Raw genomic sequence first — 18,623 nt, 5'->3', positions numbered from 1 at the left:
TGTGTCTATGCTGATCACAGGCAGAGATAGACAGCGACTTGATCATCGTTCGCCGAGTGCTGTACGTTACAGGGCGAGCCAGCCCCTTTATGCGCAGACCAACGCCGGAAGTGTTTTCCACGAAAAACGCCATTGTATCTGTAAGAGACAATCAAATGAAAATGAGACATACGGAAAAAAGAAAAAAAAAACTGATTAGTATTTCAAAAATAGTCGCGGGTCCACGTGTTGCTAAGGTTGTTTAGAGTACGCTGCAGAAATTGTGCTGGGAAGTCCTTATACGTCCTCCATACAGTCCCGATCTCTTCTCATGCTATTTCCATATTTTTGGAACCCTGAAGAAAGACATTCGTGGCCGTCGATTTGTTCTGGACGAAGAGTAGCACGCCTGGGTACAATCATGATTCCATAGGCAACCTGTAATGGATCTGGGAGATGTGTGATTTTTTACCGGATTTGTCGATACCAAATTGTAAATATTTTCTTATATTCTTGTCAGAATTTTTTTATTGTAATTTGCCTTATTATATGCTAATTTGCTTATATTTTTGAGAGTGACAGCATATTGATTATTATTAGTAAATGTGACGAAGAATATCAAAGAGACTGATTACAAGTGGAAGCTTGTGTGTTGTGTAAAATGTCTTTGACGCTGGAGTCGTCTTTGACTGTACTCAGTCGGCAGTGAACTCGTGGTGTGTGTTGACGGTAGAACAATGTGCAGGTCGCCGTCATAATAATTTGAAAGTGAACAGAAAAAAATGAATTATGTTACTACTTTTTTATATAAACTTTAAGAAGAAACCACATTCGAAGAAATGGTATTTGAAGCACCAAAAATGAGGCAAACGCATTGAACCAGGTCATTTCTGCAGCCGACGAAACTGCATTGTGGAATCATACTTCGACTAGACAACTGAAGCCAAGACAAATATCGCCCTGTAAACATTTCACGGAAAAGGTACTGTCACGAAATATGTCAAATTTAAGTAAATAAAAAGTAGTGACCATATTTCAAACCGCAGATATCTTCCCAAGAAGCCACTGCCCATCTTGTATCACAGTGGCATAATTCTTTTAGCAGTTATGACGACGAGTTTTTAAATAATAAACAGTTTACTTATTTTTTCCATCTGTCTCCTTTTCATTCACCTCCCATTTATACACCTACAGCCATACTTTGCAAACCACTCTAAAGAGCGTGTCAGTCATACTCATCACATCATAATTTAGTAAGGGCTCTAATGACTTCGACGTCGTGCGCACAAAAGATCCTATCGTTATCATATTCATGTCATTATCATCATGAGACGTGATGAAAGCTACACTTCCGTTGGCGTCAGGAGTGTGGCTCAGGGCGCGTCTTCGGTGGAGAGTGAGTAGTTGTGAGTTTCTTATTGCGTATTGCTGTCTGTCGGATATACTGAACAATAATCAGAGAAATCCAGAAATCCTCGAGTGCAAACAAATGTCTTCAACACTCTTCCACCTTGTCGGTTGTGCTACGTGCTGTTGCCCGTGGAATATCTCCTGATATCTGCGAACAGTTTCAGAATTTCTTGAGAGACATAATGTGCGTTTATGTCCATAAGTTTAGATACTTTCTAGATCTACGATTACGCTTCCCGCTCTAAACTATGGAGGGACAACAGAGGAACATATGAAATTCACGGACCCGTCACATTAATGTGATTACCGCCTATATTCAACGTCTACGTGCAACAACCACTCACAGACTCCAGGTGGCAGCACTAGCACTGGAGGGTGTATAAAGTATGTCTGCGGAACGTGGAAAACAGTGCAGAACTCGTCGTAATGCGGAAACGGTGCGATTTATCTGACGCCCAAAAAGGCATGATAATCGGATTTTGAGCCAAGGGTGGAAACATTTCCGAAACGACGGAGTTCACATCCCACCGTGTTTCCAATGTACTGTACATGACAAAATGTTGGTATCCAAAACCGGTGCCGAGGCAACTTTTGGTGCACCGCGAGCCATAGATGACAGCGGTGAACGACAGCTGCAGAGATGTGTACCGGCAAACAGACATGCAATTGTTGAGCAACTGACCGCCCATGTGAACCAAGGGGCTACCAACAGTGTCTCCCCAAAGAGCATTAGTTCGTATGGGCCTCCGCAGGCGGAGGCACCTGGTTCATGCACCCATGCTGACTGCTGTTCATCGGCGAAGACGCTGGAATTTACAGACTATTGCCGCAACTGGAAGTCCACTGATTGGCGACAGGTGGCCTTTTAAGATGAATCACGTTTTATGTTCCATCGGTCGGATGATCGTCTGAAAGCAACTGAAAGCAAACATCCTGCAGCAATCGTCGAAAGGGTACAGGCCGGAGGAGGGAGCGTTATGGTCTGGGGAATGTCTTCGTGGCATTCCACGAGAGAGCACGTCATTCTGGAAGGCACAGTGGATCAGTACAAGTATACATATATAGTTGGGGGCCATGTGCACCCTTACATGCAGTCTGATTTTCTTCAGCACGAGGGCATCTTCCAGCAGGACAACGCAACGTGTCACACAGATCGCAGTGCATTTGCGTAGTTCGAAGAGCGCCAGGATCGGTTTACTGTACTCCCCTGGCCATCTCACCCCACGGATTAAAATCCAGTCGAGAATCTGCGGGACCATCTCGATAGGACTATTTGCGCTATGGATCCTCAACTGAGAAACTCTGGAATTGCTATGACTCCACATTCCTGTCGTACCTCCCAGAACCTCATTGACTCTCCTGCAAGTCTCGCAGGCGGTCCGCGCCGCAAAAGTTGGTTAGCTATGCTTTTGGCAGGTGGTCACATTAATATGACTTGACGGTGTATAAGGCACACCGTACGAGATCGCTTAGCGTACCTGCAACATTTGGCGTGCAAAGATCTTTGATATAGAGGTTCTGGCTGTATGTTTTCTGTGTGTCTGTGTTGGAGGAAGATGGCACCGCGAACACAGGCTTACGATATAATGTGTGGATAGATCACTGGCAGACTGACGGCTGGCCGGAGTAAGTGCAACGTGAGCCAAGAGTTGAATGTTAACCATAGCGTCATTTTAGACTCATGGAGAAGATACCAGGACGAAGGAAACATTCAACGGCAATTCGAGCGAAGTAGACTATTCGCGACTAATCAGCGCCAAGATAGTTATTTTACTTTACGTGTGTGAAGATGTTCAACCAACATAGCACTACTGCGGCCAGAGACCTCGTGGCATCCGCAGATTCACGTATCTCCCGTCAGAGTTTGCATTGTCGTCTTCGAAATGTTGTTATGGATGCTTGGCAACCTGACTAAAGCATTATACTCACGCGGAGGGTCCGTGCGGCTCGGTAACTATTGTGTGTCGCTCACGACTGGACCAAGGTACGGTGCGATAGTGTCCTGTTCATGGATGAGACGCCATTTAACGTGGGGAGTGCTTATCGTCGTCAACGGCCTTGCCGCAGTGGTAACACCCATTCCCGCCAGATCACCGAAGTTAAGCGCTGTCGGGCTGGGCTAGCACTTGGTTGGGTGACCATCCAGTCTGCCGAGCGCTGTTGGCAAGCGGGGTGCACTCAGCTAACTGAGGAGCTACTTGATTGCGAAGTAGCGGCTCCGGTCTCCGAAACTGACATACGGCTGGGAGAGCGGTGTGCTGACCACATTCCCCTCCATATCTGCATACAATGACGCCTGTGGTCTAAGGATGACACGGCGGCCGGGCGGTACTGTTGGGCCTTCCAAGGCCTGTTCGGAAGGAGTTTAGTTTTTTAGTACTTATCGTCATCCTTTCATGTAACTCAACCTTCGAAAAATTTATAATCCTCCCATTATTGTGATGAAATGAAATGATCTTATGGCGTCATCGGCCGGAAGATCATGTCTGGGATACTATTGTGATAAAAGACCAATATCGGAGCATCAATGTTCTCATATAAGTCGGCGTCAAATTAGGAGCAAATACAGAACTGCACGAGTTTGCTAAGAATACTATGATGACTGCAGTCTATGAAGATGACATCATGCAACGCCGTATTAATCTTTTGGTCGGGGCATATACACTGAAACGCCAAAGAAACTGTTATAGGCATGCGTATTCAGACAGATATGTACGCAGGAAATTTAATGCAGTTGAATTCCGTACGTTTTCGCTAGAGGCCGTAGTTTTCGAGTTGTTCAAGAAAAACGTCAAAGCTGGCCTTTCAACGTATCCCCTCACCGGTCAGGATTTCTAGCATGCTGTTCATGGTACTCTGTCCTACCACTATGCAAAAATTTGCGACTGCACGAATTATTTCCCACATTCGACCATTTTAGGTCTTCAGTGACTGACTTTATTACGTCACAGGTTTAGTCGAGCACTTACAAATTTTAAACTGAGGTTTGTGTACATTTTACTTAACAGTTTAGCGAATTTTAGCAGGATAAAATAAACAATTACAACGTTATATTCGTTATGCCTTGTTATTACGAAAGTGCTTTTAAGGGTTAACATGGTTCAAATGGCTCTGAGCTCTATGGGACTTAACATCTGAGGTCATGAGTCCCCTAGAACTTAGAACTACTTAAACCTAACTAACCTAAGGACAGCACATACATCCATCATGCCCGAGGCACGATTCGAACCTGCGACCGTAGCAGTCGCGCGGTTCCGGACTGAAGTGCCTAGAACCGCTCGGCCACCGCGGCCGGCTTTTAAGGGTTAAGTTTGGATTGAATTGTCAAGCGTAACGTTTATAAATATTGTTTTTCTTCCATTACCCTCACTGGGACGTTTAAATTACTAATGTTAACGAAATAGATAACTATGCTGGTGACCTAATATCCCATTCAGGTGAGACGAAAAAAGGTCGAATATCGAGAATAGTTCATGTAGTCAGAAATTTATGTAAGGGCGTGCCACCAACGGTATACTAATAATTCTGACTAGTGAGGGAGGGGTGTGGAGGTGGAGGTGCGTTTGGAGGTCACTTTTGTACGTTTTTCTTGAATAATTCGAAAACCGTGGCCATCAGCGAAAACGTATCCCAGTACAAAATTTAACTACATTATATTTCCTACAAAAATGTCCTGTTCTTTTTTTTCTGTGGGATTAATAGTTTGCGCTCAGCGAGCGAGAGAATATGAAGATCTCGCGGGTGGTTTTTGAAGGCCAGATATAAAATTGTGGGCTGCATAAAATGAAATCGGCAGGGGAAGCCGACCCATCCTGTTTATATGTAATTACAGAAAACCGTATTTTGTGCAAGTTCGACCATGTCATAAAGTTAACTATTGCATCTGAGCACAATATTAATTACGAACATTACAGCGCTTAGAGACTAAGTTAAATGTAGCAGTTATGGTGTCTTGAACAAAATACGTTCCACAGGCGAAACAAGATAAAAATCTCAGTAAATGCGAAAACAAATGCAAATCTTTAAAACACACACACCATGTTCCGTCGATTCTGGTATAAAAGTGAAACTTCAGCGTTTTAGAATGAATCAAAGAACACGGTAGTAAATCGATGCAGACTTTGTCTTATGTTTCCATGTGCTTCATAAATAGTGAATAACGCTAATGCATATTTAATACCAATAAGTTCTCCATTAATAGTTTAAATTGGAAACACGTCTCTATTTATAGTTATGTATAAATGAATGTCTTATTCAGTTTATAGAGTGGTTGTTATTGTTTTGGAGTAAAGTACTGCTGCTTTATACCATTAGGCTGAGATGTATACGAGATGGATTTTGTTGAAAAAGTTGTCGGATAGACATAGGGGAATCTGCACCCATAGAATCCCTGTATTCATATTCATATAAGCTCCAACAGGAATGATCAGTACAGTATATACTAACTTCATTTGGAATACCCGTCGGTTTGGTTTTTCCAGTGAATTTACTGACAGGGTTCAACATCCACTGACCTGACGAAATTATTTATTTTTATTTGCATGTCAAGTTCCGTAGGACCAAATTGAGGAGCAAATCTCCAAGGTCACGGAACGTGTCAGTACATGAAATGACAACATAAAGGTAATAACAGATAAAAATGAACCCGAAAAAAGTCAATCCATAAGTTTAAGTAAGCGCAATCAACAATACAACAAGAATCAGCTTAATTTTTCATAGAACTCCTCGACAGAACAGAAGGAGTGACCCATGAGGAAACTCTTCAGTTTCGATTTGAAAGCGCGTGGATTACTGCTAGTATTTTTTAATTCGAGTGGTAGCTTATTGAAAATGGATGCAGCAGTATACTGTACTGTACTGCACAAGAGTTAAGGAAGTCCGATCCAAATGCAGGTTTGATTTCTTCCAGAAATGACACTAAGGAATATATATATTGAGAGGCCAATGTCAAAATACGCAAACTCGTGAACGGGGGTAGACAAGAGGTTCGTGAACTTACACCAGTTATTGCCCGAACCGTCCGTTTCTGAGCCAAAAATATTCTTTTAGAATGGGAAGAATTGTTGTTGTTGTTGTTGTTGTGGTCTTCAGTCCGGAGACTGGTTTGATGCAGCTCTCCATGCTACTCTATCCTGTGCAAGCTACTTCATCTCCCAGTACCTACTGCAACCTACATCCTTCTGAATCTGTTTAGTGTATTCATCTCTTGGTCTCCATCTACGATTTTTACCCTCCACGCTGCCCTCCAATACTAAATTGGTGATCCCTTGATACCTCAGAATATGTCCTACCAACCGATCCCTTCTTCCAGTCAAGTTGTGCCACAAATTTCTCTTCTGCCCAATTCTATTCAATACCTCCTCATTAGTTATGTGATCTACCCATCTAATCTTCAGCATTCTTCCGTAGCACCACATTTCGAAAGCTTCTATTATCTTCTTGTCTAAACTATTTATCGTCCACATTTCACTTCCATACATGGCTACACTCCATACAAATACTTTCAGAAACGACTTCCTGACACTTAAATCTATACTCGATGTTAACAAATTTCACTTCTTCAGAGACGCTTTCCTTGCCATTGTCAGTCCACATTTTATATCCTCTCTACTTCGACCATCATCAGTTATTTTGCTCCCCAAATAGACAAACTCATTTACTACTTTAAGCGACTCATTTCCTAATCTAATTCCCGCAGCATCACCCGATTTAATTCGACTACATTCCATAATACTCGTTTTGCTTTTGTTGATGTTCATCTTATATCCTCCTTTCAAGACACTGTCCACTCCGTTCAGCTGCTCTTCCAGGTTCTTTGCTGTCTCTGACAGAATTACAATGTCATCGGCGAACCTCAAAGTTTTTATTTCTTCTCCATGGATTTTAATGCCTACTTCGAACTTTTCTTTTGTTTCCTTTACTGCTTGCTCAATATACAGATTGAATGGCATCGGGGAGAGGCTACAACCTTGTCTCACTCCCTTCCCAACCATTGCTTCCATTTCATGTCCCTCGACTCTTATAACTGCCATCTGCTTTCTGTACAAATTATAAATAGCCTTTTGCTCCCTGTATTTTACCCCTGCCACCTTCAGGATTTGAAATAGAGTATTCCAGTCAACATTGTCAAAAGCTTTCTCTAGGTCTACAAATGCTAGAAACGTAGGTTTGCCTTTCCTGAATCTTTCTTCTAAGATAAGTTGTAGGGTCAGTATTGCCTCATGTGTTTCAACACTTCTACGGAATCCAAACTGATATTCCCCCAGGTCGGCTTCTACCAGTTTTTCCATTCGTCTGTAAAGAATTCGTGTTAGTATTTTGCAGCTGTGGCTTATTAAACTGATAGTTCGGTAATTTTCACATCTGTCAGCACCTGCTTTCTTTGGGAATGGTATTATTATATTCTTCTTGATCGTTCGACACGAAAATTAGTCTACTTTGCTTATTTTCATTCACTTATGTCGTATGGTATTATATTTTGGGGTAATACTTTGGGAAGAATTACCCCAAAATATAATACCATACGACATAAGCGAATGAAAATAAGCAATGTAGACTAATTTTCGTGTCGAAAGATCAATCACTTTAGATACCGTTCGAATAGTAAAAATGGCAGCATTAAGTCTTTGAACAAGTTCCTGAACGTGGGCTTTCCACGACGGTTTACAATCTATCTGAATACCTAGAAATTTGAACTGTTCTGTTTCACTAATCATATCCCAATTCTGCGAAATTAAAACGTCAGGTCCTGTTGAATTGTGTGTTAGAAACTGTAAAAACTGAGTCTTACCGTGATTTAGTGTTAGTTTATTTTCTGCAAGCCATGAACTTAGGTCATGAACTGCACTATTTGAAAGCGAGCCAGTCTTGCACACAACATAGTTTACTAACAAGCTAGTGTCATCAGCAGACAGATATAGTTTAGAGTTACCCGTAATATTAGAGGGTATATCATTTATATAAATAAGGAACGGGAGTGGCCCCAACACTGATCCCTGGGGCACCCCCCACTTGACCGTACCCCACTCAGACCCCACATCACAGCCATTCTCAACGTTCTGAATAATTACCTTTTGCTGTCTGTTGCTGAAGTAAGAGGTGAACTAATTGTGAACTACTTCTCATATTCTGTAATGGTCCAGCTTCTGGAGCAATATTTTGTGATCAACACATTCAAACGCCTTAGTTAACTCAAAAAATATGCCTAGTGGTAGAAACCATTTGTTTAACCCACCCAGTACCTCACAGAGAAAAAAGCATATAGCATTTTCAGTTTTTAAACGACTTCTAAAGCCGAACTGTACATTTGATAGCAAGTTGTGTGATATTAAATGATTAACTATCCTTACATACACAGCCTTTTCAATAACTTTAGCAAATACCGACGGCATAGAAATAGGTCTAAAATTGCCTACATTATCCCTTTCTCTCTTTTTATAAAGCGGCTTTCTACTGAGTTCTTTAATCGTTCAGGAAACTGATCATTCCTAAAGGAAAAATTACAAATATGGCTAAATACAGGGCTAACATGTGCAGCACAGTACTTTAATATTCTGCTAGGCACTCCATCACTACCATGAGAGTCCTTGGTCTTCAGTGATTTAATTATTGACTCAGTCTCCCCCTTGTCTGTATCACACAGGAGTATTTCAGGCATCAATCTCGGAAAGGCGTTTGCCAAGAGAGTTATATGATTCTCTGTAGAAACTAAATTTTTATTTAATTCACCAGCAATGCTCCGAAAATGATTGTTGAATATTGAACATATATCTGATTTATCAGTAACAGAAATATTTTTTACTATGAACTGACTTCAAATCGTCGTCCTTGTGCTGCTGACCAGACACTTCCTTCACAACTGACCATATGATTTTAATTTTATCCTGTGAATTGCATATACGCAAAAGTATAACTGTCTGAATACCTCCTCCTCTTAGCTGCCTTCTTGTCAACTGCCAGTTCCCATTCCCAACCACCCTTCACCCTCCTCAACCTATCCAGTTCTTCCTTTGCGCGTTGTAACTGCACCTGAAGGGCACATATCTTACGCTCCTGCTCCTCTATCAACTCATTTCTACTACAGATTCTGCGTTCCCAGGAGAGGATCTCGCTAGAATGCCCACTGGCTTCCCCATTGCATTCCTCCCAATTAAAATACTTTGAAAAAAATCCCACACCTTAACCCGCTACTCACAAACCTACGACAGAGTCCACAATTCTCACTTATCGTAAAATTTTACATTTGCTGAAAAAAACTATACGTCTACGTTACCTAAGTTCATTTACACCAGTAGAACTGTTTATAGTAACACAGAGACAGTAGAGATGGCAACACAATTCTGAAGGCCGTCACTAAGGAGACAGCAGTTGTTGCGAGTCGTGGTTTTTTCTTGAAGATTTGTGATGTTCCTTGAACTTAGGTCTTCTGATCTCTCGGCGGGACTCCTTGTAGCACACTGACGAGTAATAAACGCCTAACCGTCTTAATTGAGGTGATGAAGCAAATGTGACGGGCAGAACGAGTTGCGTGGGAACAAGTGTTCCTCCAGGCAGTTTCGGGGAGGGTGGCAGCTGTGCAAGCGAGTCGGTAAGCCGGTTCATGCATCTCATGGGATACGGGGCAGCACGGGAAATCCTATACGCGGCGCTCCTCGGCAGTAACCTGTTCTTCCCAAGGACACGAACTCTACTGCCGCACACCAGGTTGTCCGTGTGAGCTCGCGGCTGCACCGGAGTAAACCTCTGCGGTAGGGCTAACCCACTGCACTGTTACACTCTACATACGTATACTTGTATATCTTGCAAGTCAATGTGAACTGCAAGATAGATGGTATCTTTTAATAAACGATAAAGCAAAGTCACCGTGAAGAAACTTCTAAAGAAACAGAGACTATTGCATAACAGGTGTAAAACAAAGCATATGGCTATAGATTAGGGCGACCAAATCATTTTCGGTGAAAACCGGGGCCTATTCACCCGGGTGCCAATGGACACCTCATTCCACATGTACCCAGGTTTCTTAATTTTAAATGTCAATGTTTGGTTGATACATTTTGTTAACCCGATTATTATAACTAATAAGAGGATACAAAAGATTGATATAATCTAGATTATCTGTATAATCAATGACATTTAATAAACGTATACAGTAATAAAGAAATGTATTACGATTTTACAAAATTTTACAGCCATTCAACTTTTAATCAATTAACTTTAATCAATTAACTTTCCGCTGCTTCTGATACTTCTGCTCTTTTAAGGACAGATTTAACATTAAAAAAATAGCTGCTGTTCTCTCCTCTTAGTAACAGTTTCCAGAGTATTTTTCAAAACATCATTTACCTCTATTACACTTTTAGTGCTTCCCTCAATTTCCTTTATCCCATGTTGTAATGTGCTAAGCTGACTGTGAATGAACCATAAGTAGGATTCACTTAAAGGGTTACTGAAAAACTGAATCAATATTTTGGGGGCTTTGTCTTCATTTAGGAAAAAATCTTTTAACGGTTCAAACAGGCGGATTATTCTTTCAACTCCTGGAAACAGTGATAACCAGCGAGTTTTCGAGTGACACATTACTTTCATATTTTTAGTTCCCACATAATCACAGAACTCCTTAAGCCTCTCTGTTCTAACAGTATGTATGTAAAAGTGTGATTATACCTTCATGACGATAGTTTCAACATCACAGCTTAAACCGTCAGCAGATGTCTGCACGCTATTGTGTAAAACATGTGCAGGGCACTCTATGCCTTCAATGTTTTCATGCAATGTTGCCTTTAATTTGGTAAATACGTTGCATTTGCCTTGTCTTTTTAAACCATCAAAGTTTGTGTTGGTGTTGTCTCCACAAAATGCCACACATTTATTTTTCTCAAGATCAAACATTTCGATAGTATTCATACAAAGTTTTGAAATTTCGTCAGATGTTTCTTTAGGTAGGGAACTCACCTTCGAAAGTTTGGTCTGAATTCCCTGATTAATATCGAAAAACTTAACAACAAACGGAAATATTTTAGTGACCTTATGATTGCTGGCATCAGTGGATATCCCGTAGGAAGAAGACTTTTTAATGTATTCAAGGCTTTCCTTTACACTCTGGGGAGCAATAACTCCTTTCACTAAGGCTGACACTTTAGTTCTTGCTGAACTAAACTTTTTTGCAATGGAATTATCATCAAACATAATTCTGTTAAGTTTATTAGTACAATCACTAGATCCATAAGTTTGGTGATGTTTTACCGTGTGGTAGGCTAGTGTAAGCTCGGCTGCTCGAACTTTCGTCTCTTCACTTGACTGATGTTTCACAAACACCGGAACACAGGGATGAAAACCGGGACAATCCCGGTTTTCCGGGACGTTTGGTCACCCTACTATAGATGGAAAGATACTAAATCAAACGTGTTTGGCTGTCAAAATAGCAATGCGTGTGGCCTTGAATGACTAATGTAGCAGAATATTGTCGAATGATCTTTCACAAACCCCAAAGAAATTCTGGTAGTATGTGAAGGCTGTTAGTGGCACCAAAGTTACAACGCGCTCTCTCATGGCTGAGATAGGAACTGAAATTGAGGATAGTAAAGCTAACTCCGTTTTCGAAAGTTCGTTTACAAAGGAAAGCCCAGAAGAATTTCCCAATTTCATCCTCGTACCGCTAAAAAGATGAATGAAATAGGTATTAGTGTCAATGGCATTGAGAAACAGATGAAATAGCTAAAACTGAAAAAAGCTTCAGAGATAGATGTAATCCCTATCAGATTCCATAGTGAATTTCCGCCCGTGTTAGCCACTCTTTTAACTATAAGCTATCGCAGATGCGTCGAACAAAAAGCAGTAACCAGTAGTTGGAAGGAAGTCAGGCCACACACGTCTACAAGAAGGTAAGCAGGAGTGACCCACAAAACTATCGACCAGTATCTACGTTTGTATTCAAAAGTACGATAATATAGGGTATCGATCGAAATTTGTGACTGGATTGAGGAGTTGAGTAGCGGGAATGCAGCAAGTTATCTTGGTTGGAGAGTTATTAACGGATGTAGAAGCAACCTCAGGAATGCCGCAGAGATGTTTTCTGGGAGCCGTGATGTTCATTTTCGATAATAATGATCCTGCAGACAATATTCACACTAAGAAGTACTATCTGGCGTTCCCCAAGGAAGTGTTACAGGCCCTTTGCTGTTCCTGGTCTACATAAACGACCTAGGAGACCATCTGAGCAGCCCTTTTAGATTGTTTGCTGTCATTTACCGCCTTATAAAGTCATCAGATGATCAAAACAAATTGTAGAACAATTTAGGCAAAATATCTGTATGGTATGAATGGTGGCAGTTGACTTTAAATAAATGTGAAGTCGTCCACATCAGTGCTAAAAGTATTCCGCTAAATTTCGGTTACACGATAAATACCACAATTCTAAAGGATTGCCGGCCGGGGTGGCCGAGCGGTTCTAGGCGCTACAGTATGGAACCGCGAGACCGCTACGGTCGCAGGTTCGAATCCTGCCTCGGGCATGGATGTGTGTGATGTCCTTAGGTTAGTTAGGTTTAAGTAGTTCTAAGTTCTAGGGGACTGATGACCTCAGAAGTGAAGTCCCATAATGCTCAGAGCCATTTGAACCATTTTCTAAAGGATTTAAATTCAACTAAATACTTACGGATTACAATTAGGAATGACCTAAATTGGAACGATCACAAATATAATGTTGTGGGGATAGCAAAATAAAGACTACGATTTATTAGCAAAACACTTACAAAATGCAACAGATCTACTAATAAGACTGCTTACACTACGCTTGTCCGCCGTCATCTGGGGTACTGCTGTGCGGTGTGGGATCCTCATCAGATAGGACTGACGGAGGACATCAGAAAACTTCAAAGAAAGACAGCTCGTTTTGTGTTATCGCGAAATGGGGGAGTGAGTGCCATGCATGTGATACACAAACTGGGGTGCTCACCAGCTTTCTCCTTAGAGTGTGAAAATATTTTGTGGCGTCCACCTACATGGCGTGAAATGATCACCATAATAAAATAAGAGATATCAAAGCTCGCACGGAAAGATTTAAGTGTTCGTTTTTCCTGCACGCTGTTCGATAGTAGAACTGTAGGAAAATAGGTTGAAGGCTGTTAGATGAACCATCTGCCAAGCACTTAATAATAAATTGCAGAGTAATCATAATAGGTGTAGATGTAGAACCTAAGACTTTTCGTGGATGATGCAGTTATCTATAACGAAGTACTGTTTGAAAGAAGCTGCACAAATACTGGTTCGACCATTAATAAGGTTTCAAAATGGTGCGAAGATTGCTAACTTGTTTTAATGTCCAGTAATGTAAAATTGTGCACTTCACAAAATGCAAAAAAAACTTATATAATAAAATTAGCCACTTTTGTAATTGGTCAACTCATACAAATATCTGGGTGTGACACTTAGATGTGAAATGAAATGAAACGATCACATTTCTTACAAATTACTCTTGCGACCCATGCAAGAATGTTGCCCAACGGTGTGGCACCCGTACCAAATAGGACTAACAGGGTTAGAAAACATATACAAAGAAGTGCAGAGAGAGTGGTCGCAGTTTTGTTTCACCTGTGGGATAGTGTCACAGAGAAGCTGAAAAAACTGAACTGGCAGACCATTGAAGACAGACGTAAGTTATCCCGAGTATGGTTACCTACGAAGTTTCAAGAACCGGTTTTAAATTATGACTCCTGGAATATACTACAAACCCCTACGTGTCGCGCCTGTAGGAATCGTGACGACGATATTAGATTAATTACAGCTCGCCTGAAGGCGTTTAAGTAGTTCTTCTTCCCGCGCCCCATACTTGAATGGGACGGGGAAGAGCACTAATAACCTTTTACAACGGGATGCACGGTCTGCTATGCACTTCACAGTGATTTGCAGAATATAGATGCAGATGTAGAAAGCGCTCCTCCCGATCCTTTCCTATTCGAAAAGAGGAAAAAAATGTTGCTTGTGTGTGACAAGTAATTAATTTAACTTCTTTATGTGGTGCGTAAACGTTCTGTATGTTGGGGATTGCAGATTACTGGCTTCAGAAAACAGGATCTCGAAAATTTCTATCTAACAATTAGAGTAATGTCAGTATTAGGGAAGGCTAATGCCGTAATCAGATTTGTTGGAAGTATTATGGAAAAACGCAAGACATCTGCAAAGAAGATCGCTCACGAAACGATTTTTTTGTGTCATCGTTCTCGTGACTGATGTGTTGCAGCTCCTCACAATTTCCTCTCCTGCACAAACGTCTTCATCTCAGAGTAGCACTCGCCCCTAATACCCTCAGTTATTTGTAGGATATCCTCCATTTCCTGTCCTCTACTTCAGTTTTTATCCTCTAAAGCTCCCCCAAGAACCATGATGACTTAAAGTTTGTCATATCAGCCTATCCCTTCTCCCTGCTAATTTTTTCCTGTCCTTGCCCATTCTGCGGAGAGCAACTCATTTCTCATCTTTTCACTTCACTTAATTTTCAACATCCTTCAATAGCACTACGTCTCAAACGTATCGATTCTCTTCTTTTCCGGTTGTTCTACTGTCCAAGATTCAATTCCACACAAAGCTGTGTTCCATATGTACATTCTCAGAAGTTTCATCCTCAAGTTAAGGCCTATGTTTGGAACATGTAGATTTCTTTTGGTCAGGAATACCCTCTTTACTGACGTTAGTCTGCTTTTTATGCCCTCCTAGTTTCGCCCGTCGTATGTTAAGCTGGTGCAACCAAGTGTCTGGAGGCCTTATCAAGTAGGCATGAGAAAAAACATCAAGGAATTCAGAGACGCTCTGCTGGGATCGTAACTGGTCGGTATGGCCCATACCAAAGTGGTAACAAAACTGGTCGACGAACTTAAATGGAAATCCTCGGAAGAAAGAGTACGTAGTTCTCGTGGAATTCTGTTGCGTAAATTTAGCGAACCTGTATCAATATTATTTAGCGTATGGCTAATACAGACATATCATGAAATTACATATGCATATGTACATATTGACACACAAGAAACTTAAGTTTGTCTTTACAACTGAATATCCAGTCCTTCAATCCAGCGCATTGCATCTGGAGTTGCTAGCAGGAAGTCCTCTTTGGCGCCGTGATAGGCTCGAATCCTGTATTCACTGACAATGTGGTGAACAGTCTGGTATGGAGCCCCGCAGTCACAAGCTGGATCAGGCAGTTTCTTCCACTTAAAGAGAGCATCCCTGCATCGCCCATGGCTGGTACGGATTCCGTTGAGAGTAGACCAGGTCTTGCGTGGTAAGTCGAATCCACTTGGAAGTTTAGCACCTGAGAAGATGTTATGCAGGTGCACATCTGTCACTGCTTCCCACCGACCTTTCCATTCTTCAAGAGGTTTGAAATTCTTAGCAATCATGTCAGCAGCATCGCACAGAGTTGGATGACGTGATTTCAGTCTCTTGCGATTTAAAAGTGGCAGGTCGCTATGCACGGGTAGGTTAGAATTCCTGGAGATCTTGTGGAATTCTCTCATAAGGGCAGTACATCTGCGTAGATCAGGAGGCTTTATACCGGTTAACAGTGGAAGCCAATAAACTGGAATAGATCTGATTGTGCCAGATATTATGCGCATTGCCGTATTCAGCTGGGTATCAACAAGCCTTGTATGATGACTATTCATCCAAACAGGTGCACAATACTCAGCACTTGAGTATACCAAGCCCAGAGCTGAAGTTCGCAGGGTGGTTGCTGAAGATCCCCAGGTAGTTCCGCGTAGCTTATGGAGGATGTTGTTTCGAGTCCTCAGCTTTTGAGCTAAGTTAAGAAGGTGTTGTTTGAAGCATAGTGTACGATCCAGGATGACACCAAGATATTTTGGGTTCCAATTGTGACGAAGAATTCTGCCTCTGAAACTTACTTCCAGTTTTACGTTCGCCAACTGGTTATTTAGATGGAAGCAACACACTTCTGTTTTACTCACACTGGGTTGGAGTCTCCAGATTTTGAAGTAATTGTCTAATGCAGACAGGTCATTGGCTAAAATCTCTTCTGTTGTCTTCATTTCCTGGTGTTTGACGGCTAGAGCCAGGTCATCGGCATAGCAGTATTTTCTGGACGAAGTGTCAGGTAGATCAGATAGATATAGGTTGAACAGTAAGGGTGAGAGAACTGATCCTTGAGGCAATCCGTTGTTCAGCTTTCTCTCCTTACTTATGTTGCTTCCAGTGATTACCTGGAACTTCCGATCACTTAGCATGCTGTTAATCAGTCGAGCCATTGTTCTGCAGGGTATGATGCGGAGAAATTTGTAGATAAGGCCTTCCCTCCACACAGTGTCGAAGGCGGCAGTTAGATCAACAAATGCCACAGATGTTTTCTGCTTCATTTGGTATCCTGACTCTATGAAGGATGTGAGAGACAATACTTGGTCGCAGCAGCTGCGCCCTGGTCTGAAGCCTGCCTGTTCAACTGGAACGTTCTCTGAGATAGCGCTACTTATTCTGTTATATATTAGCCTTTCAAAAAGCTTGTAGCAGCAGCTGAGTAGGAAAATGGGGCGATAGTTTTGTACCTTGTTGCTGGGTTGCCAGGTTTCAGAACAGATATTATCTTCACTTTTTTAAACTCAGATGGAAGTTGACCAGTCAGCAGGATGTCAGTGAAGAATGCCATTTCTTAGCTTTCCCTCCCATATTGATCAGGAATTCTGAATGGATACCATCGAATCCAGGTGCCTTAAGAGGTTTGAGGTCCTTCAGTCCAGAGTCAATGTCTGTAACTGTGAAGGGATGGGTATACTCAGATGAGGGAGATGCCCTCTTTTTCAGGTCACGAAGCTGTCGTCTGATATGTCTTGTATGTTTCTTGTCAGGAGGTACTCTTGAGGTAGTAATGATGTGGGAAGCAATTTGGTCTGGTGTTACTTCGGAATTTTTTCTGCATGCTGGTGCACTTCCTCCCAGTTTTCTCAGAAGACTCCATGCTTTCCTGCTAGAGTGGGTAAAGTCCGTAGTTTTGACTGTTTCTGCCCATTTCTGCCTCCGAGACATGTCCAAGCTGGACAATAGTTCCGTAGCTATCTCTGGGTCACCACTTTGCTGGAAGTATTGGTACAGTGTTTCACTTTCCTCATTCCATCCTGGAACATATTCTTTTCGGTATCCTCTTGGCATACACTTTTTAGCTGTTGCTGTCACTGCACCAATGAAGCGTTGATAGTTATTATGTGATGGAGGTATCCATCGAATGGTCTTATCCAGTTCCGTTGAAAACTTCATCCAGTCGGCTTTCTGGAAATTCCATCGAGCATGCGGAGTTGATCGTATGACACGAACAGTGCAGCCAATTTGTATTATTACAGGTCTGTGTTGGTTGTGAGGAAAGGCATCTATCACTTTCCTTGTGGTGTTGATGGGAAAGCCAGTTTCGTTGCAGTGATTTGAATCCTTGTCCCAAGCAGCTGACCTGAAAGTGCCTTGATCTTTGGCATCAAACACTAGATGAAGATTATTCTCTTCGATCCATTCTGCAAGCATGCTCCCATTTTCATCATTTTGAGAGTACTTCCAAAGTTCATGGTGACTATTGAAGTCTCCTATGTAAATTGCAGGATGTTCTGCTGTGTGTAGGACAAAATCGGGCCATGTTGTTTTGGGTGGTTAGTAAACATTTGTAATAGTAATGCCGTGCAATTGTATGACAACTGTATGTATATCTGCCTCCACACTTACAGAAATCAGTGAAGCTTCGTTTATGTTGTTACGGACATACGTAGCAATTCCATACGCCTCGTGGTAAGTTACACCAAGTGCAGAATATCGAGGAATTCGACCTCGGCTTCGGAATATTTCTTCGCTGGAAACACGAGTTTCTTGAATGGCGACGACATCGATATTGTTGTCCAGCAAAAATTTTGACAGGTAGTCACACTTTGCCCTGCTAATGCTTTCGATATTCAGTTGAAGGAGTCTGATAGTTGGTCCAATGTTTCTTGTTAATGAGCTCTGAAAAGAACTGTTTCTGCTATTTAGTTGATATGTCATTGCCAGGTGATCCTATGGATAGTCTGGCTGCCTGTAATCACGTCCGTAGGTTTAACCTTAAAATACCCTACACGTGCCTCCTGGGTGGTGCTAATTGAGCAACAGTGATTACAGGCTGTATCAATAAAGACTGTGCGACTATTATGCTGCCACCATATCTCACGTACGACTCATGAGAATAATGTAACAGAGATTGGGCTATGTACAGAGGACTATAC

The sequence above is a fragment of the Schistocerca piceifrons genome, chromosome X (assembly GCF_021461385.2).
Source record: "Schistocerca piceifrons isolate TAMUIC-IGC-003096 chromosome X, iqSchPice1.1, whole genome shotgun sequence".
NCBI classification, from domain to species: domain Eukaryota; kingdom Metazoa; phylum Arthropoda; class Insecta; order Orthoptera; family Acrididae; genus Schistocerca; species Schistocerca piceifrons.
Note: the sequence above shows the minus strand (reverse complement) of the source record.